The sequence below is a fragment of the Onychostruthus taczanowskii genome, unplaced genomic scaffold (genome assembly GCF_017590055.1).
Source record: "Onychostruthus taczanowskii isolate IOZ18803 unplaced genomic scaffold, ASM1759005v1 scaffold34, whole genome shotgun sequence".
NCBI classification, from domain to species: Eukaryota; Metazoa; Chordata; class Aves; order Passeriformes; family Passeridae; genus Onychostruthus; species Onychostruthus taczanowskii.
The window spans coordinates 1,347,854-1,370,195 of NW_024500794.1; positions in this window are offsets into that span (position 1 = coordinate 1,347,854).

Genomic DNA, 22,342 nt, shown 5'->3' on the forward strand with positions numbered 1-22,342 from the left:
CTTTTTGTTAAGGCAACCTCCTCTCATATATCAAATCCAGTCAATCTATTGTGCTGTTTTACATTGTACAGATACAGCAGGGCTGGAGAGAGGAGGGTGGTGCTCCACAAACACTCTGCCTTCTTCCCTTGCCAGAAAAACACAAGGGTCCTGACACTCCTTAGCTGGCTCTGCTCTCTTTGTGTGCACCCACCCCGGGGGTGGCTTCCCAGTTCAGAGTCTCAAATTCCAGCTGTGTCAGGATTACTGGGGTGACTGGCCCAGGATGCACAGGGAGACATCAGCAAATGGCCCAGGCATTACAGGAATGTATTGGAGAGAAATGGCCAAAATCATCAGTTTGAATGTTGTGTGCTTGTATGAATTGTGCAGAAATGTGTATTTACAAAGCCACATATGGTGTTTGCAGAACACACTTCAGTCTACTTTGCAAAGTGAAAAGCATTTATAATTGCAGCATCCATCCTCTTGAACATGTTTGTCCCTTCTCCAAGACCTGCTGAACCTCAAGGACGGAGTCAAGCAAATCTGAGGGAAATTGAATGGCTCTGAGAAAAGTTCCTTAAAATTTTATGTAAATGGACAGCTGAATAATGCAGAAAGGGACATATGAGTGTTTTCACTAATTGAAAGGCATAGGAAGGGGCTGGGAATATTGTGGTCAGATGGAGAAAATAGGGGAAAATCTAGGAGAATCCAGGAGCACTGGAGGTACTGCCAAGGGAGTTGGCTTTGGGCAACAGCAGAATAAGAGAAGAACTGTAGGATTGTAGGATACAAATCCATAGAAAACCAGGCTTGTGGAGTTGGATGGCTTACAGATCTAACTAGAATTCTGAAAAATTAATTTGCTAAAAAAAAAATAATTAAAAATTCTACTTTATCTGATACTCTGTTACTCTTTACCTCTCAGTGATGTGCACCAACTCTCAGTATGCACACAACCACTCTCCTGAGGTGCTGTGTCACTGTAGCACAAGTGAGATAAAAGAAACAGGACAACAGAAGTGACAGAATCAAATTGAGATGGGCTGGCAGGAATCACCCAGGTCCCTGGCAGATACAGAGCCAGCGGATCTCACAAGTTCCTTTAGACCCAGTGAGGTAAATCATGCTGGAGCTGGACAAACACTCTGTTGTCTTTCTCCTGCCGTTATCTTCCCCACGGAGGGAAGGTGTTCCAAGCCAAAGAGAAAGCCAAGCTCCTTCACGCAGCTCAGCACCCCGTGCCTCCCAAGCTGTTCCTGTCCCTCTCCCGTCACCTCCTCCTGCCTCTACACATGCCAGGTGACAGCCTGTCTCAGGAAGGTATTTATTTTTGCATTATTGGTTAGCTTTGTTTTACCTCCTAAGTAAACCTTCCAGTATTTATAGCCTCGCCTCCGCACTTGTAGTATATATTAGCCTTTTATGCCTTCTCTGTCACCTGTTGAAATGAGAACTCGGGGTCTTCGGGCCTCTGCGGCCCTTCCCTTACATTAACTTAAATCACACCAGATGTGGGCCCTTACTGCAGAGGAAGACTAATTGATTTCGCAAGTCACAATATGCCTATTGTTTTTTAACACAAATAAACACTGTGGTGTGGGGGGCTTGGGGTTGATTTTTTTTTTTTTTTTGTTGTTTTTGTTTTTCCTTTTTTTTTTTCTTTTTGCCACAAGTGCCAAAGGTTATTCAATTAAAGGACTCCAGAAAGTGTGACTAATAATCCATGGGCAGGGTATTTCTACAGTAAAAAAAAAAAAAAAAAAAGAAAAAAAGAAAAAAGAAAAAAAAATAATCTCCACGCTACCCTGAGAACAGCAGCCTCACCAGGGCTGGCCATAACTGTGATGGATGGCTGGTGTGTGTAAGACGTTATTATTTGTTATGTGAGTGGAGGGACATGGCAGGCACATTGGGCAGTACACCTGCTGGGCTCCAAGAAGCAAGAACAGCTGTGTGCATTGATTTAGACGCTTGCTACTTGGGGCTCCAGGAACGAATCAAGCGACAGCTCATAAAAAGAGAGGGTTTTATGATTTTTTCCCCCTTCTTTCTGCAAACAAATGGCCACATCATATGTTTTCCTAACGCTGCTATAACTCAAAATTAAATCCCAGCCCAAGGTGTCAGGCTGGTACCATGTCAGAATTGTAATGGCTTATTTTAAAGGTCGTTATGGATGTACCGGGGAAACACTGGGGGTTTCTGCACAAAGGTGCCATTTCGTTTTGCTGGAGCTCAGGCACTTAAGGGCAATTAGCTCCCCTGTTAAAAAATGAGCTGAGAGTGTTTTAACTGGTGATTTTATGCTAATAACAACTACTAATTCATATTGTTAAAAAAGAAAGCGCAGGCTGCCAAAGCAGCGTACTGTATGGCCCCAAAGCATCCCCTTGTCCTGGGTCCTGCCCCCAGCAGAAGGTGTGAGACACGCTGAGGTGCCTGTCACAGGGTCAGCAAACCTCTTCCAGAGCACAGGAGACCAAAGCCTGAGCACACACCCTGCAGCAGGGACACCCAGGACCCTTTTCTCCACCCTGCACCCCTGCACACCTCTGTGGCACTACAGAACTGTAGTTACCCCTGGATCCTATCACTCAGCACCAGGAAAATGCTATTGTCCTTCCAGAGCATCCTGCAAGGCTGCAGCCTGGGCTTTGCCGGTCCCTGCTCACGGGTTCTCGTGCACCAGGGTGCCTGAGAGGGCACAGCAGCTGTGCCCTCAGGGACACATCTGCAGTCCCATGAGCAGCTGGGGGCAGGTGAGGTGCCACCAAAAAGATCTCAGCTGCTGCCTTTGGAGGAGCCAGCTCCAAGAGCTTCTCTCTTGGCTGTGCTGGCACTGCTTGGAAGCAAAGAGGAAACCTCACCGTAAAAGGTGCACCTGAATTGAGCACATACAGCTCTGACACACAGAGAAAAAAGATCCCTCGTATGAAGACTCTGTACACAGATGCTGTTCAGGACAAAAGGCTACTTTAAATGCTAACATCCATTCCTCCGAGTGGGTGCAGAGGAAGTCATCAGAGAAGAGCAGCTTCTGTTCCTTGCCCTTTAGATCTTCATTTTCCCTCCTTAAATCTCTTATTGATGCAAAAGATGCCAGCCCTAAAATCACAGATTTTACTCACTGCATTATGCTTGTGATAAAGACTAACATTTGGCCACTTGTGCAAAAGCATGTACAACAAATAGGCATAAACACTTAAACAAGGAGAGTCTTTTAGGAAGACAAGACCACTTGGCTGGGTTATCCAAGAAAATGCAATTGGTTTTGCTTTTCTTAAAGAGGAAAGGAGATGATCAGCTTTCAGATTTGGTAGAAAGTTGATCTATTTCTACTAACTGACAAACAATATGGTGCAAAGCCATAAAAATTATAAAAATGAAATTCATCTGAACCTTGTAATATTATCTGGTCTTTTAGACTTTCAGACTTGCCTTTCACTTATGAGAATAGCAACAATGAAAAAGAGAAAAGGTCTTTGCAAATACGAATTTGCACCATGGGAGTTATTTGTGAAGCTTCTTCTCTGGCCTGCTTCTCAGCATAACAGCCAGCAGACAGAACCTTTCAAAAATAATAGGAATAAAATAGAAAGCACTCTAACAAATGGAAAATTTTATCACTTTCAGAGTAAGATTCTGAAAACAAAACCATTGTATCCCTTCCTTCCATAGACATGGATGTGTAAGCCACAGCTGACACAGAGCAGCAAAAAGCTTCAGAGACCTCTGCAAGCAGCAAGCTTCTCCTCCCTGTTCCAACTTGACACAGTCTTAGGTCTTTTAGCTGTACTTCTTCTACGGTCAGCAGACACCCTTGGCAGCCCTGGGTCTTCTCTGTGTCTTCTCTATATCTTCTCCATCATGACAGCAGACAGATCTCAGGCTCCCCTTTCCTTTTGCTGAAAACATAAAATATTGAGCTGTTCACAGCAACACAAAAAAAAAAAATCCAGGAGAAAATTCCAGCTTTCCATATTAAAGGTTGGATTAAATAAATTCTGAGTCCACAGAGTAGATGGAGAAAATTCTTGCCTGTGAGGCCAGAGCTGAGGTCCATCTAGCTCTCAGGCTAGCTGATTTTGTAGCTGGTTGCTGGCAGTAGCAACAGGATATGCAGTTTTGAGGTAAGACACAAACCCAGCCACTACCTGAGGTCCTCAGGACAATCCATAATTGAATTAAGGATGCTAATGACCACATCCCTTACTAGCCCTGTTAGTCCATTTTATGGACACACTATGCCTAAATTTGCCTAAATCCTGAATTCTGTCTGTCCCTACAACTTCCCATGGCAATGCATGCCAGAAGTTTGTATTCATTGTGTTAAAAACTTGGGTACTTCCATTTGTTTTAAAACTATGCTACCACTTTCATCATATGCAGTTTAGAGTGACAGTTCTCAATTCACTTTATCTACCACTGATATGATTTAGTGGGGTGCTGAGCAAGGGAAAATACCACAACGGCTTTTATGGAAATACAAAAATATGCCAGGTTACCTTTTAGGAACAGAATTCAAACAAAGGTCAAGGGTCATGGGAAGGGATGGGATGGGATGGGATGGGATGGGATGGGATGGGATGGGATGGGATGGGATGGGGGAGAATGGTGTCATTTGGATAACGAGTGCAACTGAACATAACAAACCCATGTATTTGACTGAAGGTAAAACCTTGGAGGGACCTTGAACCACAAGAGAAGGTAATACATTTCTTAATCTTTGGGGTTCAGAAATCTTTCTCCTTCAAACAGAACAATAGTCACTGCACCCTGGCACAATACATCACTTGCTGTGTTGTAAATAACCAAAACCACTGTGCAGCAAAATCTCAACTGGCTAAAAATGTACTAACTTCGCTGTCATCAATAATATAATGACACTTTCCAACATATTTTTGCTTTAGTAAAATAAAGAAAGAAAGAAAAAAAATTTAAGGTCCAAAGACTGCTGTGGTCTTGTGAATCTGAATGTCTTCTCACAGACTCAACAGCTGTAATTCTAATTCCCCTAGAAACAGGAATTAGAATGAAATATGAAATCATTAGCTCTTTTCTAATTGATAGCCTTCTTTTTGTGTAACTTTTTATCTATAAAAATGCTAAGATTATAAATTTTTCCTGTTTTTTTTCCTGAAAAGTTCCCCCACATAGAGAGTACCTGTGAAATGTGATCAGCTCACAAGAGTTCTGATGTTCTATGGAAACAAAGAGCTGGGATAGAGATGATTAGAAGCATTGCAGAAATTATTTTTAATGTGTGTTAAATTAATATTGTTATGCAGCTGAATTTGTCTGCTAGAACAGAATCCCACTTCTCAAATGTATACACTGAAATTCTGAATATGCATTAGATATCTCTGACTTTTAAGGTTGTGGTAAATCCTGGTGAAGAAATGGAATTGCAGCAGCAAGGCAAAACAAGGCAACTCAAACAACTAAAAAAAAAATCTAAACACATGTGAAGCACCTTTTCTTCCACTACCAAGATGAAGCAAAGCACAAAAGGTAAAAAGCTGCTATCTTAGAAGTAAGTCCTCTAAGTCCTGAACTTACCTATTACTGAAAGAATGAAACTGTCATTTCCTATATGATTTTGGACATGAGATAAACCTACACGCTTCTGTTAAGTAGAAGAAGACTTACAGAAGATACGTATAACAGCCACAATGTAAATTTTATACTGTGTATAAATAAAAAATACAGTATACATGTGAAACAAAACAGATACTACCCGCATCTCCTGAAGGACATGCTTCTCTGTTGTTAGAAGCTCTAGGTGGAATTTAATGAAACGACATAGCCCTTTAAAACAGCATGAGGAAGACAGTGAAAAATCCCCAGTCCTATAGGAGTAAAGTTAGAACATGAGATGGCACCAGTGGTAAAATTTGTCTGAGAGTTGGGTTTAATATTTAAATTTTAGCAAATAGCTCTGTAAAATCTTCAATAGCCTCCCTTTTTTCTAGGGTTAAATATTTTCAAGCAATAGGAACAAAATTCTTCATAATTTCTTTAATTGTCTGATGTGCAAAAAATTACTTCTTTCATTAACAATTTTTGCCCAGAAGTAGGCAGGATAAGTGTTTTATTTCTAAATTGAGAGTGGATGTCTCCAATAACCCTAATGTGTTTATTCTTTGCCTCATGAAGACCACGTTATCTTCTCAGCTTCTGAGATCTTCTTTTGACACTCTTCAAACAGTTCAAGGTTTCTTGGGAGTTCCCCAGTTATGTGCTGAACACAGCCTGTCTCCTTATAGAATGCAAATTCTGATAGGATTGTAGTCCACAGGATAATTTTTTGTTTTAGAAATACAAAACAGTTACCTCCTTCCCTTTTCAGGGTTTTGCATAGGGGCAGGCTGCCAAGGCTTGACATGTTCCAGATGGATAAATGGAACGGCAGTGGTGCCTTGTTCTGTGGTCAGACCTCAACACAGGAGGGTATGAAACAATGGGAAAGAGTAGAATATTTCAGGCAAAGTGTCCTAGTTTTGGAAAGGGCCACGGGCTTTTTGTTCATTTGCAAGCACTTTCTCACATTACGAGCTGACGGGTTTCTACTGAAGCCCTTGTCAGTCAATCTCTCTGTGTATTTCTCCCTGGTGCTCCGTTAAAGCCAAATAAAACCTATTTGCCTCTGCTTTCCCTCCTTGTTGATGTATGTAGAGTTATCAGCTTCTTGCAGGTGTCTGCTTCTTCCATTTGTAATGCCAGTTTAAGAAAAAAGTCAACCAAACTCGAGGCCACAGAAGAGCTTTCACAAGAGGGGTCAAAAGGGTTTCCTCTTCTGCTAAAGGTCTGCTACATTATTAGCAGTGCCGTGATAGAGATATTTACCTGTTGGTTGCTTTTCAATTGATTCAGCATGTGGCTACAGGGAGTTTGGAGTCCTTAGATTAAACCCACTTGATGTTAAAATCCGGGGATAATTCCAGGGGGGGAAAAAAGAAAAGAGAGTGCTCATCCTGCTTTGGCTCCATTGTGACTTTTCGCTCTGTTTGGCTCCATTGTGAATTTTCGCTCTGTTTTTAAGTTTAGCCTCAATTAAATGAAAACAAGCAAACAACAAATAGAGAACAACAATCTCGAACAATTAGGGGTTTGACATCTAAGGAAGGCAATCCTGGATGAGGTCATCTCATCACAGCCCATAAAACTATCTCTTCCTCCCTTTGTAATACCCATGCTCCAGTCCAAGTTCCTCCTTAGTTTTTTGTGGCTAAAGTGAACTAAACATCCCAAGAAAAATATGTGTCTGATTTATTGGTTGTCTGGGAGAATTAATGCTACAAATGCAATCATGTCTAATTTCAATTCAATAGGAAAAGCAAAGCCCAAAAGAACAGACCTCCCTGTGAAAGAATTAAGGAACAGATTCAAGGTTTATAAAGCCAGATGGGAGCAGCCTGCACATTGATCCTGACCTCTAGGAGAGCACAGGCCAGACCACTACTTCCCTGAATTACTTCCTTTTGGAAGTAAGGCACATATCTTCAAGAGAAACAATCAATCTTAATTTTTCAAATTGCCAGTGATAGAGAACCTTGTGTAGCCACCACATCTATTCCATTTGGTGATTAGGTGCCCCTCTTGGGTAAAAACGTGTGTTTTATTTTTGGTCTGAAGTTACCATATTAGTATTTCCAGACACTGGATGCTCTGATGTCTTTATCCAATAGACAAAATGCCCAAACCCAAACAAAACGAAAAAACATTCTCAATGTGGAGAGATATGGACAGTCATCTTTATAAAATTATTCAAGAAACTGAGCTCTTTTATAGTCTTCTGCTCTGGTGCAAGTTTTCCAGCATTTTAACCATCCTCTAGGTTATCCTATAAGACTTTTTCTGCTATTCAATATCCCCAGCTTGGATTGTGGACACCAGGGAGTATAGATGTTATGGCCGCATTGTCACCAAATACCACATCTATATTCTATTTTCTCATTTCTAGTTCACCTCTGGAATCCTTTCTCGAGGTCTTCAGAGAACCTCTAGTGGACTGTGTACCCACTGTGGTCCCAACTACCATTCAGAGTACGCATTAAGTTTATTCTGTCTGTATGGCTTTGTTCTTCTTTTTTTTTTTTTTTTTTTTTTTCCTTTTCAGAAGATTGCCTTTACTTCCTAATATGTTGCTAGCATCTGTTTCACCAGGCAATCTGGTCTACATCACTATTTTATCTTCCTGCCTTTTTTTTTTTCTCCCACTCCATAATATTTGTGTCATATCTAGTCTTTGTCAGTGGTTAGTGCATTTTTTTTTTCTTGGACATTGATACTAATACTAAATAGTTTAATTCTGAAAACTGAACCATACAGGACTCCAGATAAAACTCAGTTATTTAACAAAGACTCCAGATTTATAGTATTTCCAATTTACCATTTGATTTTTCAAATAGTTAAGTTGCTTTCATTTTTTATTATGCTAGTTTCTGAACAAAAACATAATGACACCAAATGAAATTCCATACTGAAGGTTATTTTATTGACATACTAAGCTCTATGCACTATATTTAGAACGTCATCTCCTTTATATCCAAGGCTGCTTGGCAAAGATCTATTTTACATAAACCCACTTTGAACATACTAATTTTTGATTCCAGAAGCTCTGTCTCAGCCTCTACTATTTAACCTGTCAGTTTTAGACAGGCATCTGCTTATTTCAGTCATTCTACTTTCCCTTTATAAGCAAGTGTTGTCAGAAAGCTTTTACACAGATATGTACATATTTTACATTTTTAAAGATTGCCAGAATTTACAGCCCTGTTTTCAAAGTCCAAAATTCTCCCTTTCATCTTTAAGGCTTTTTATTGTGGTCCTTTGGCCAAGGAGGGATTTTTGCATAATTTCCATCTTTCATGCAGAGCACAAACTTCAACAGTCTGGAACATCTGCATTGGCTCTTAAGGAGCAGCATGTCTGGTGAGTGCAGTGACCAGAGACACAACCACCCCTCTCCTCTTTTCTGCAAAGTGCATTTCACAGATATGCATGAAAAGCAGGGCCTAGGAAAAAAAAAATGAACAAGTAGAAATATGGGAAGACAGCAACCAGCAAAGTGTCCCAGCGCACCTTTAGCCATCCTTCCTTCTCTTCTCAGAACTGCAACAACAAACAAGGGAGGCAATACTGACAGCTTTGTGAATGGAGCAAAGATACAAATTTTGATGAAGCTATGTGACTTGTGTGTATTCTACCATGAATACATGATAGACAGACCTTATCTGAGCTGCAAGCATTGCTTTTGTGCCAAGTGTCTTACCTCCAACATCCATGCTTTGTCCTCAGGGTACCAAAGAACTAATGTCCACTGCGGTCAGGAGTTCTAAAAGAATTCACTAAGGAGTTTCCTGATCCACTGACATAGCTTCTAAATAAATCTCAGGCTTCTGAGGATGTTGCACAGGAAAAAAAAAAAAAAAAAAGGATATCTCATGCCAGTAATTATGAATGATCAACAGGAAGGCTCAGGAAACTATAATCCCCATGAAACTTGGCTTAGCAGCCCAGGGTCTGGGCAGGTGGAAAAGAAAGATTGGAAGAGATACTCACAGAGAGAGATAAGAAGATGTACATTTCCCAGTGGAACATCTAACATCTCCCTGCAGTATTTTGTTTTCTCTTTGACTGAAAAGTGGAAAATATCCTTAGCTAATCATTTCTGGAAGAAATGGGAGACTCAGAGTTCAACATATGGAGAAACCCTTTGGTTCCAACAGTCTACTTTTCATGTGCATGTCTGAGGCTGCCAGACACATGCTCCCTCCACAATAAAGTATTTCATCTGACCGCTGGTCTTCCTTCTCTTTTTCTTCCCTTGAGACTGGGTGGTGGAGGGAACGCTTCATTACAGAGAGGGCAAGTTTTGTTTGTCTTGCACTTTTTATTTACTCCAATCTGTTGTGTATAATAAGGGCTCTAATTCAACTTGCTCTGCAGAGTATTTACCAGATATCAAATATCACAGTTAATTTGATATGGGACTTTAATCTTAAAACACCTGCTTTGACCCTGTTTTGGCTAAACTGTAACAGGCATTAGTCTCGGTGCAGAAGTGGATATTTTTGGAAGCCACAAGAAAAATGTCAGTTTTCATGTTACACAACATATGGCTTTTCTGAATTGTTTTTAAGTTTGGTTATATATTTATATATATATATATATATATGTTTGTTCTAAAAAGATATCATTTTTGTGCCTTCATAACCAAAAAACATCTGAACTTTTCCAGTTGAAACTTCCCAGGTGTTTACTTCATGCTGTTCTCATGTTGCAAATAAACAAGTTAAAATAATGGAAGCATAATCCATTTAACACACTTCTGTGCACATCCATATTCCAAAACCTCTTTAAGAAGAAAAGAGGAGACTCCAGACTCCTGGGACTATTAACCTCCATGTCATCAAAGACAATTCATTCCAACATTCAGACCTTGCATAGCAGGGATGAAAATATGGGGAGATATGTTACGAAATCAGCATAGTTTGGGAGTTTTTTGCTGCTGCCATTTGGTTGAGGCTGGCCCCACTGCTGTTCTAAGCAGACTGTGACACTTCTTGGCATAGAGTTTCAGACTCGTTGATGGAAAGCTGATAGCTAGTAGGCCTCAAAGATTTAATAATGAATCATGTGCTTGGTTTTGTTCAGCAATTTCTCTCTAGCATGAAAGAAGAGTGGGAAAATTTAAGCAGTAATAGGTCAAACTGAAAAAGGTTTTAATACCCCTTCTGTTTGCCTGTAAGTTTTCAATAAAAATTTAAACTACATCAGGATAATCAGTGCATTAAGCTTAATTCAAGTGATCCACCTGTTTCATCTTTCCATCTATGGCAACAGTCAATATACAGGCTTATTAGGCAAAGCTTGCCAAATAGATAAAAAACAACCTATATTTTTTTTACCTTTTTTTCCTATATATGTTGATTAGGAAATGAGCTTACCTGTTCAAAGTGGAAGGTACCTGCCTATTTTCAGGTTTGATTTAATGATATTTTTCATTTGGCACACAATTTTACCTATGTTGCCTGGCATCATAGTTGTTAAGCACTAAGCAATGCCTGTGATGGAACTAGCTGCACTGGTAACTTCATTTTTTTATAATATGGATAAAAAGGACTGACAGCTACTAATAGGGATGTCAGATTATTTCTTCTGTCATGCACAGCTTTTTCCCAGCATTGACTGTTTCTCGTTCACTGAGAATGCAATGGAGAGAAAAGCCTCCATTGCACCAGATTTGTTGGTAGCACCTGGACCCCAAGGGGGACCCATGCTGGAGCATTCTGTGCTGAAGAGACGGCACCCTGTGGAAAGCACTCATGCCCGTGCACTTCTTGAGGAAGGACTCACACTGCAGAAGTTTGTGGAAGACTGTCTCCCATAACTGGAGCAGCGGGAGAGTGTGAGGAGTCATCCCCCTGAGGAGGAAGGAACAGCAGAGAACAATGTGTGATGGACTGACCTGCCCACAGAGGCTGAGAAATCCCCATTTCTGGATGAGAAGTTGTGGCTGCCCCAACCCCCAAAGTGCTCAGGATCAGGCTGGATGTGGCTCTGAGCAGCCTGGTGTAATGGAAGGTGTCCCAGCCCACAGCAGTGCAGTTGGAGCTAAATTATCTTTAAGGTCCCTTTAGACTCCCACTACTCTATGATTCTTTAACCTCAATCCCTTCTCCCCATTCTCCTGTGCTGCTCTTAGGGAGGACATGGACAAAATCAGAAGTAAAATGAAATCTGGGAAGTAAAAAGAGGTGGAGAGTAGGTGTTTTTAAGATTTTGTTTTATTTCTTGATGTTCTACTCTTGATTTGATTAGTAGTAAACTAAACCAGCTTCCCTAAATGAAGTACGTTTTCCCTATGATGGTAACTGGTGGGTGGCCCTTCCCTGTTCTTATTTCAGTCCATCAACCTTCCATTATATTTCCTTGTATTTCCTTTCTCCCATCTGGCTGAAGAGGGAGTGACATAGTGGCTGGGGAGGGGGGCATTCAATGTCCAGCTGGGGTCAACCTATCTCCCTACCCCATGGAATCATCTAATGATTGGGGTTGTAGGGAACTTCAAAGTCATCTAGTTCCAACCCCCTTGTCATGGCAGGGACACCAGCTCTCTACCCATCTTTGTGGCTCCCCTCTGGACTCGCTCCACCCAGTCCATATCTTTCCTGAGCTGAGGCCCACAGAGCTGGATGCTGGTTATCCAGCTGGGTTATCACAAGTGCCAAGCAGAGAGGCAGAATCACCCACCTCAATCTGCTGGCCACTCTGTGTTTGATGCAGCCCAGGACATCTGGGTTTTCACCCATGGTGTTCTCAGGGTGGTTGTTGGAGGGTAGCACCTGGATGGGATACAGAAGATGTGTGGAACTTTCCCATGGGGTGGGAGGTCCATTTTGCCATGATGCTGTAAGAAGGAGGAGGCTGCAACTTCCACCAGGGATGGGCTCCTCCTGAGGCAACTGGAACAACCACCCCTTCACATGCCAAGACTTTTGTCCCAGTGGAAGTTGAATGTGATGAAAATCTGCCAGGAATTACGCACGTGAAGACTATAAATAATTGGAAAAAAAGGTGGAAATGGCAGGAATGTAAAAATCTGGCATCTCCCTCCTTGATTTGCAAAGCAACACCCGGAGTCCAGCTGATAACACAAAGAAGATCTTTAGCTTTGTCTTGCCAGAAACAGAGGAAGGAACCAGGATCTGAATTACGTGAAGTCCATCAGGTCCTGGCACAGGTAAAAAGAAGGGAAATTTCAACTAAATAGGGTGAAATGGGAAGACTTCCTTAGAGCACATGTACAAAATTTCATTATTGTTAAACTAGAGAACCAAGCACAGCTTTTCATTTTCAGCTCCCTGCAAGATTGATTTGACTTGTATATAGTGTGGGACTTCAGTCTTTTGTAGCCACCTGGAGCAGGGGACCAGCAAAGGCCAAGGTATTTCCCTATCCAGGTGGCCCTCATAAATATCTCGGTGGAATTTATTTTCTTTCATTTACTTTGGCATTGCTTGGGCACTGCTTGATTAAGGGGTGGTGTGTAGGAACTGATATGCCCAGAGATAGACAGCCACATCTGCTAACCATTTGGATTAATTATTACACCTGTACCATAAAACACATGTTAATAAAGGGTTGGTGAACAGGTTCAGGTTGCAGTTTTAAAAAGGCCCAAAGAAAGCACAATGCTAGTCACATACAAGAGTGAGCCAAACCTTTTGCTGATAAGATGCTGCAGGTTCCAACCACATCCAAGGAAGAGGCAACATCAGATACACATGAAAAATAAATCACGCTCAGGAGGAAAGTGAATATCCTGGCAAGCTATGCCTTTGTAGTCTATTGGCTAGAAGGTGAGCGACAGTACACATTCTTTCTTCCCTTCTTTCTTTGCTGTTAAATGTAGAAGGAAAAAAATCATTAATCACTCTGCAGGATACAGCACTTAAATGGGTAAAGTTGCTGAAGGGGTCTGGTTAGCATCAGCCGATTTTTCATTTCCTTTCAGTGGGGACAGTGTGGTGCTCTGGAATCCCTGGAGCCCAGGAGCATGAATGCAGGTATTGAATTTTCAGGAGGAGACAATTAAGACCAAGCATGTGAGATACAATGATATTTAAATTAATTCAGGTACCTCAGCTGAAGACCTAAACCTTCTGCCTTCTTCCTTCTTTGGGAGGCATATTTGGGAGGGCTTTACTGGGCTGGCATTAATCATTAATCATATGAGCCTTGTGTCAGTTATGATGGAACACAATGGAGCTCTGTATTTATTATTTCTTCCCCTGAAAAGGTTTACCATATTATTTCTGCCTGTGGAAAATCACTTTCCTGAACAATCACTGCAAATATCTTTTGCCTGTTTTTTTACAGCTCTTTATTCTGAGATGGACTGAAGTCAGAGTGGAGTGAAAGTGGCCCTGAGCCTGGTGCCAATTCTTTATTATTTTCCAGATTTCCCCTCATCCAAACTAGCTTCCATCATGATCTGCAGATGAGCTAAAGAAAGAGCATAGGATCATTGTGAGGACACCTCAGTGTCATCTGACCTGCAATCCTTCTCACTCTGGGCTTCATCTGTGGTCAATGCTGGTGTTTACCTGGTATCTTTGACAGGTAGTGATACCCATCACTGCAAATACCACTAAAAAAAGGGCACATCATGGGCTGCTCTGATGTCCAGCACCACTGGGCAACAGTGCATGGTTGAGAAAATCTTTCCAAAAAGAGGAAGCCAGAGCATGCACCTGTCCTTAAACCTTAAATATTGTTCAAATGATATTTCACAGACAAACCCAAGAGTTCAATACATTTGATCCTGACCTGTGGCAAATGCTCCAGCCAAACTCTTCCCAAGCTGAATTTGATACTGAGAGATTGGTAAAAGATGCGTAACATAGCCAAAAAAAGCTTCTCACTGGGGAAAGACAACTTCAAAAGCAGGATGGGTCTTTCATGTCATCACAACTCCACCTCCAGACTCTACTAGAATGCCTGCAGGAAGGACAGTTTGTAAGAAGTAATAAGCCTATCTTTGGGAAGGTCCTGGAAAGACAGTCTGGCCATCCAAAGTGAAGGATGCTCTTTCAAAGAGATTTTTCATGGATCAGGACAAGAAGATTAAGTTAAATGTCTGTCACATCTGCCCAAAGAAATATTTATATGGAAATATGGCAACCTACAGGGGAAAGGAGTAAGGAAATGTGAACTACACCAGGATATAATTTTAAGAGATATCCCATGATAAGTCTGATAAGGCTATTTATCTTAAGAGATGTGTTTCAGTAACAGAAGTTTACTTTCCCCTGCAGCCTCAGTTTAAGATTTTGTGGTCTTTACCTGTATGTGCATATACTTCAACATTTTGGAGGATTGGAGTTAAAATTAGCATTTCATTTTCTTTATTTTCAAACCATATTTCTGCAGTCTTTTTTTCATATTACCAGTAATATATAATAATGTACACTTTTGTGGCTACTCTGATCATTTGAGCTCTGTCCAGGTAATAGGTGCCAGTTGTAGTCTATGAATTGCAGTGGGTAGAAACTACTGGTACAGCAACAACATTCATTTTTCTGTACTGGAATAATCCTTGGAATGTATCCATTTCAAGCTATTGTTGTTTAGATTTACTATCCAGCTCCACCTTCTGGTAAACTTGAATTAAATCTAACTTTACGTTTCTACTTGCAAATACTGAAAGAAAATTTTTTCCTTTGTAACTATGCTAGTGATCAACACTTAACATAGTTACAATTATACTGACCTGTATTAACCTTGCCACTCACTGAATTTGTACCCCATTGCCTTTTTCAGGGATACATGAAATAAAAGCACTTTCAGAGAAAACTTTAAAGCTTTAACGGAGATCATCTGCATTCTCAAGTCATTAAATTTCTGATTTGAGACATCTCTTCATGAACCAGTCCCAGGTTCCAAAATTACAGAATTGCTTCCTTAGACTGGTACTGCCACAGTTCTTTTAATCTTATCTGCTTTTGAAAAAGAATGTACAAAAGGTGTCTAATGAGATAGTCGTTCATTCTCAAAGAGTTTCTCAAAAAAGATAAGCATGAATGTTTATATTCAAAAGTGAGCATAAATTTTAAATTGATCATTTATCCCTTTGCTTCTTATCCCTTTTGTAAAATATGTAAAGTAATCAGAGAGTTAGATGTCACATCCAATTCTACTGATTCATGAAGCACATAGGAGAGCTGCATTCCTGTCTTGGACAGGGCATGGGGATGTTATAAATTTCAAAACCAGTTATTTAATTAATTCATGTATCCAGGCTCCTATTTATGGTGTTTGAGTTTTTCATGTACACATCTTGCCTGTGCATTTACAGTTTATTTTGAATCCTTACTTTTTTTATTTGTATTCTCATAGTATATAAGCTGTATTTCTACTAATAAACTAACTAGGGCTCAAAGGTTAGTCAACAATCACCTATAATGTTAAATTGTGGTGCACACACTGGCACAGCTTCCCCAAACCAGCTAGACCCTCATGGACAAAGCCATGGCACAGTCTAAGGGGCAGCACAGGCCAGTGAGAATTTCCCACAGGCATTTTGGGCAGTGGTAAGCATATCACTCCCCTTCACTGCTCATTTTATTTTTAAGGATTGACATTGTCTATCGCTCGTATTTTCTGTTCCTGAGAACACAGAAGACTGACAGCCTGGTTCATCCTGTGACTGGGCAGAAGGTGCATCAGGACATACAGCCCTGGTGTGCACCTTGTGCAAACAAATCTTGTACAAACCAAACTGAAACAATGCAGTTCATTTCCACTTACTCCCCAAGAGCAGACCAGCTCTGTGTTTGACTGTGGCCTGCAATGTGCTAAGAAAGGTCTCTTCATTATACTAATGTGGAGATTGTAAGCTTTTCAATATGCAGAAGGCTGAAGACACCGTGCATTTTAATTTATTTTCTCTTGAACCAAATCCCTATCTTCTTCCTGTGTTTCTACTCAAAGAGTGTTCAGCTGCACTACAGCTAATGGAGGTTTGCCTGAGTAAGAACTTAACATTTGTCCTCTTACTGAAAAAAAACCATCCCATTGTTTCTTGCTTGTGTTACCATAGGGCATTAGATGTCTGTTTTTCAACCAAAGTCCCATAGGTCTGAGGACAAAAGGAAAACACAGTTCCGCCCTTCAAAGTGATCATAAGGCAAAACACAATGGGCAGCTAGAGACAGATGAATGAGCACACAGACACAGAGAGACAGTGCTGGTCAGCGCAATGTGCTGCAACCTAACCATTGTCACCGTGGGCATCACTGGAAGGAAAACAATCGGAAAGAGAACTGAGCCAAGAGAGACATTTTATTTGCAGAGGAATTTACATCTCAGCACTTGGTGACAGTCCAGCCAGAACAAAAACAGGAACTGTTGCAATGTTGAGTGAGAAGGGGCACGGAGCCCCTGCTGGGGACGTTCTCCTGGCAGGCTGGCCCTCACGGGACTTGCACAACCTTCCAGTTGCAGCGAACTGGCACATGCCAGCAACCACAAAAACACTTCCGTCACAGTTTTTCCAGCCAGTGAAGCCTGAAAGAGAGTGGTGGAACAGATTTTGTCTCCTATTGCAGGGAACGTCTCCAGGAATGAGAGGCAAAAAAGGAGAAAATGTGGTCATTAGATCTGAAAATGTAACATACAGGCGCTCTGATATGGCACCATAGTCTGGCCAAAAATCCAAAAGCTTCCAAGTGAATGAGAGATGACAGGTAGTGTAAGAACTGACTGCAGATAGCTAGAAAGGACGGACCAGTTCCAACCCCAGGCAGCAGCACAGGCTGGGGGCAGAGTGGCTGGGAAGCTGCCCAGAGAAAAAGGACCTGGGGGTGCTGGTGACAGCAGCTGAACATGAACCAGCTGTGCTCAGGTGGCCAAAAAGAACAATGGCACCTGGCCTGGATCAGCAATAGTGTGGCAGCAGGACCAGGGCAGGGATTGTCCTCTTGTATTCTGCACTGGTGAGGCCACACCTCCACTGGGAACACTTATGGGCCCTCATTGCAAAAGCATTGAGGGGCTGGAGTCTAGAGGACAACGAAAATGGTGAAAGATCTGGAGCACAAGACCTGTGAAGAGTGGCTGAGGGAGCTGGGGTTTAGCCTGGAGAAAAGAAGGCTGGGGGGACCTTATTGCACACCACAATTCCCTTAAAGGAGGTTGTAGCCAGGTAGGAGCCAGTCTCTGCTCCCAGCAACCACTGACAGGGCAAGGGGAAATGGCTTCAAGCTCAGGAGAGGTTCACATTGGACATCATGAGGAATTTCTACAGAAAGGATTGTAAAGCAGTGGAACAGGCTACCCAGGGAGGTGGTGAAATCATCATTCCTGAAAGTGTTCAAGAAATGACTGGATGAAACACTTGGTGCTGTGGTTTAGTTGATATGGTGGTGATTGGTCAGAAGTTGGACCTGATGATCTTGGAGGTCCTTTCCAACCTCAATGATTCTATGATTTAATGCAGGAGGTACAGAAGAAGCAGGGGAAGGTTGCAAACAGAAAATTACATTATCACGGTGGCAGTGTGAACACAGAAAAGCAAACTGACAGAACTGGGATGAGTTTATCTGCATACATGGAAGCTCAAATCCCCATTGCACTGTGCAAAGTGTGTATGTGGTCTGAACAGGATTCATGAGTCACAGGCTCTGCCCAGGTGGACTCTGAGTGACCAGCACAATGGTGATGCTCTACCAAAGAATTGGAAAGTGAGTTTTAGTCAACTTGAATTCACGGTATTAATTAACTGTACATAAAGAAGTGTAGCTAACACATGTGAGATTCTAAGTTGGAAGGGAGAGCAATTTTTCTCTAGCAGTGACAAGAATTGCTGACATGGAGTGATTTGTGTGGAGACACTCAATGGATTTGTGCCTTTGCCTGACTAGAAATTTGAGGGATTTTTACACTGAAAGAGGTGTCAAAAAAGATCACACTCATAAGGAAACTTGACTCTGACTGGGCTTTGGCCAGAGGAAAGAAAAGTTACCTCTGAATTCAATTATCTGCAGGATATCTTTGTCCTAGAGTGTCAAAAAGACTGCAGAATGGTCAGCCAACACCACCACCAGACTGAAATGGCTGGGACATTTCCTCTGCTTTGACAGCTCCTCTTTCCCTTAAGTGGAAGGAGACTGACCCAAAAATACCCTGAAAGATTATGAAAAGGAAACTGCTTGGCTACAGTTTCTCCTTGCCTTTCCCTGCTTTTTGCAGTCTCTTCCTCTGACTTATCGTTCCTGTTTTAGAAAATTTCAGTCCTGGCAAGCAACATAAGAGGCTCCAGACAGGCAGGGATGTGTCAGACATACAGGTGAATCAGAAAATCAGGGTTTGCTGGCATATGTTTACTTGAGAAATCTAGGTGGAGAGCACAGTTTTGTTTTTAATTTCCCAATGCTCTTCTTTTCTCACAAAAAAAATTTGATGAGCTCTGCAAAGAATTCCCTGTTTAACTCATTTTAATCTGCATCACTCTGGAGGTCAGTAGGAGAGCTGTTTTGCTGATGCACAAATTTATTCTTGTTGGTAATTCAGTGCTTTGGGTTTTGTCCTATAATGACAACAGTTACCAGTCTAAAAAGTACCTCATCTTGGTTTTTATTGCCAGTAGAGTTCAAATGTCTTACATGCTATGTGGAGACCCTTATACTTAACAATTTTTAACTCTTTTCTTAAGCCTAAATGGAAGTTTCCACACATGTAATGAGTAACAGAATGCAAAAATTATAACTATGATTAAAAAACACAACTTGCAGTCTATCACAGTATTCTAAGTTTCTTTGTGTTTAGATACTCACTTCAAAATTGTACATGCTAGACCTCTTAGTGGTTGGAGAAAACAGTGGGGAGTTACTAGTCTGGAGCCAGAGGGTGTCTGATTTTCATTGGAAGCTGGAATATCCAAGGCAGGAGTTGGAGAAGCCAAAAGTCCTTCAGAATAATTTTTCTGTTTTGCAAAATAAACAAAGGAGGATTCAAATGAAAGCAAAGCTGGGACAGATTCCCATAGGAACACACAGCATATTCTGGCAGAATCCTGGGGCTCTTTTCTGCTCTGATTTATATCAGCAGATAAACACCCTTTATTGTTTACCAGCTGCCAAGGACCAGCAGAATCTACATGAAAAATATGATTCGGTAATCTACAATACATCTATTTCTTGGTTACCTTGTCATTTCCCCAGCTCTGTCCTCTCATGATCTCTGTGCATATGATCTGACTGACTTCTTCAGCAGGAGAAATGAGATCCAGTACAATGTCCTGCCTCCTGGCACTCTTCTGTACTTCTGCAACAGACAGATTTTACAGCAGCTGAGATATGGTCCCTATAGAGCAGATAGCTACACCAATGCCTTACACCACTGATCATGTCTTGTATAAGGACAAACTGTGCAACTGTGATATAAACCATGACATGATATAGTTATGATATTGTTATAGTTATAGTTGTGGAGTAACTGCATCCACAGCCATAGAATGCTCCAATTTAACTGTGCTGAAATAATTAAATTAATGCCAACCTCACACTCAGGCATGTTCTTAGAAATCCTAACCTTAAGCAGGAAGTTGCTTACTTCCTTAACCCCTGATCCAGATTCAGAGGAAGATCTCACCTCCAGTTCAGTGTCTGCCTTGACACCCATCATAAATGGCCTGCTAAGATCCCCGGGGCAGCTGGAAGGAACTGCTGTTCTTCAGGATATTTTTCAGCTTACAAAACAAATCTGGATCAGCAGAAAGTCCCATTCCTTCTCCCCTTATTCTCCCTCTGGTCTCTTCAGCTGCATGGCAAACTATTAGGAACTAAGAGTTGATCAGACTCTGCTTATCTTGCATGACAGCAAGACTGTACTGCACTGAAGCCTCTGGGCAACCTCTTAACTACATGAGACTTTACTGTCTTCTCCACCTAGGCCAGTGCTTTGTGAACATAGAGAAGGTACACTGTACAACACAATAATGTGTATCCTTTAAAGAAAAAAATCATAATGGACACCTTTTCTTAAAAAGAGAACTGGTTTTACTACTCATATGTTACTTCATCTACTTGCAATTATTTTTTGGGATTAGAATACACTATTCTTGGGTGTTTAAAATAATTCTTGAAGTAGGATATTTGTTATAGTTCTTTCTGCCAGACGCTTTAAGCTATACAATGGACTGCTGCCAAAAGGTCACTTCCTACAAATGAAAACCAATTGCTATGTCATAAATATCAAACACCAGAATAGACTCAAGGTCTTCTATTCTCAGCTCATCATTTTACCCCTTACAACCAGAGAATCCCAGGAAATTGTCCCAAAAGGGATCTCTAGAGGTCATCTTCTCCATTCCCCTGGCTCACAAAGTATCAACTCCACCTACATCATCCCCAGTAAGTATTCTTCTCTCTGTGCAGACACAGCAGTGAAAAGGAATGCCACCTTCATTTCCTCTGGAGCCAAGAGAGTTTGAGATAGGCAACACTAGAAGGTGTTCAGCATATCAGTGAATGGAGAAAGACCTTACTCAAAAGCAGGATTTCCTATGCAAAACACAGGAGATCAGAGATTTAGGCAGCTTCATGTTATGACCAGGTCATTCTGTCTAGCTGCTACTGAAAGACATTCACCTCCTGGGTCCTAGTTCTCTTTCTTGACTGCTCCAGTCCCAACACCCTGTCACCTACTCCTGTCTTGGTGCTTACCTGATCCCACTGGAGGCTGATTCACACAACTAGCCCAGCTGTAACACCAGTATTATGGTGTTTAAACACTGTGGAATCAAACTACCTCAAGAGAGGTGTAAAAGCAACAGCAGGAGCACAGAAGTGTGAAGATGTTTATGGCACGGAGGAGGAAGCAGGCCCCCACAAACACCTTTCCTGACTGCTGTGTCTTAGGTTTAGCTGTAGCCTGGAATGGCACCATCAACCTGCTCTTGGCTTTTTAGGTAAAATGCATATGCTGTCACTGCTGCAAAAACAGCTGCCCCATTGCCAGCTGCTAAGCCCACTCCCCATCCCACCCTCCTTGTGCTACTCTGTGCATCTGTGCACCCTCACAAGCAGCCAGGCAAAGGAACCAGGGCTAATAGCTGATGGAATATGAGGAAAAGGACAAGGCAGCTCCTGTTCTGTAGGGATGAAGCGGTGCTGGCTCAATGCCTGCATGTAAAGTGAGTGTAGAAACCATGCCCCAGGCCAGCTTGAAGGACATCTGCAGCAGAGCCACGTGCTCTGTCACACCTCCCAGGGCAGCCACCAACACCTGTGGACACTGATAATTAACCAGCTTCCTTTCCAATGAGCACTACTTGTGCCATTTTTGCCCCACCATTAATAATCCTCTTTAAGCATTTTTAATATGAGATTTTAATGAGGAGTATCAGGAAAATGTTTTGTTAGCCAGCACCAGGGGAAAAATCCATCTATTTTATCTTCAGTGTGGCACTGGTCACTCTCATCACCTATGGCTGATGCTCTAGTTAACTACCCAGATGTGCTGGCCAAGCAGCACTTCATGTTTTGTTTAAAAATTCACCTAAAAAGAAGAAAAGCAAAATGGAGGGAAAAAAGCGAGAAGCTGATATACTAAAGTCATCATTGCCTGCCACGATTGCGGATTTCATAGGAGGTATTTTTGGAGGCAAACTGATCAGGGACCAGGAGCTCAGTGGTACTTTGGTAATTCCATGTTAAGGGAATGGCATTGTTGATATTGACATATCAACAATGTTGATATGATTCCATATCAACATGGGAGGGTTGATATGCAATAATACCAGTCCCCCACTGCTCACCTCTCTCAGATGTCTTACATTGCAAAT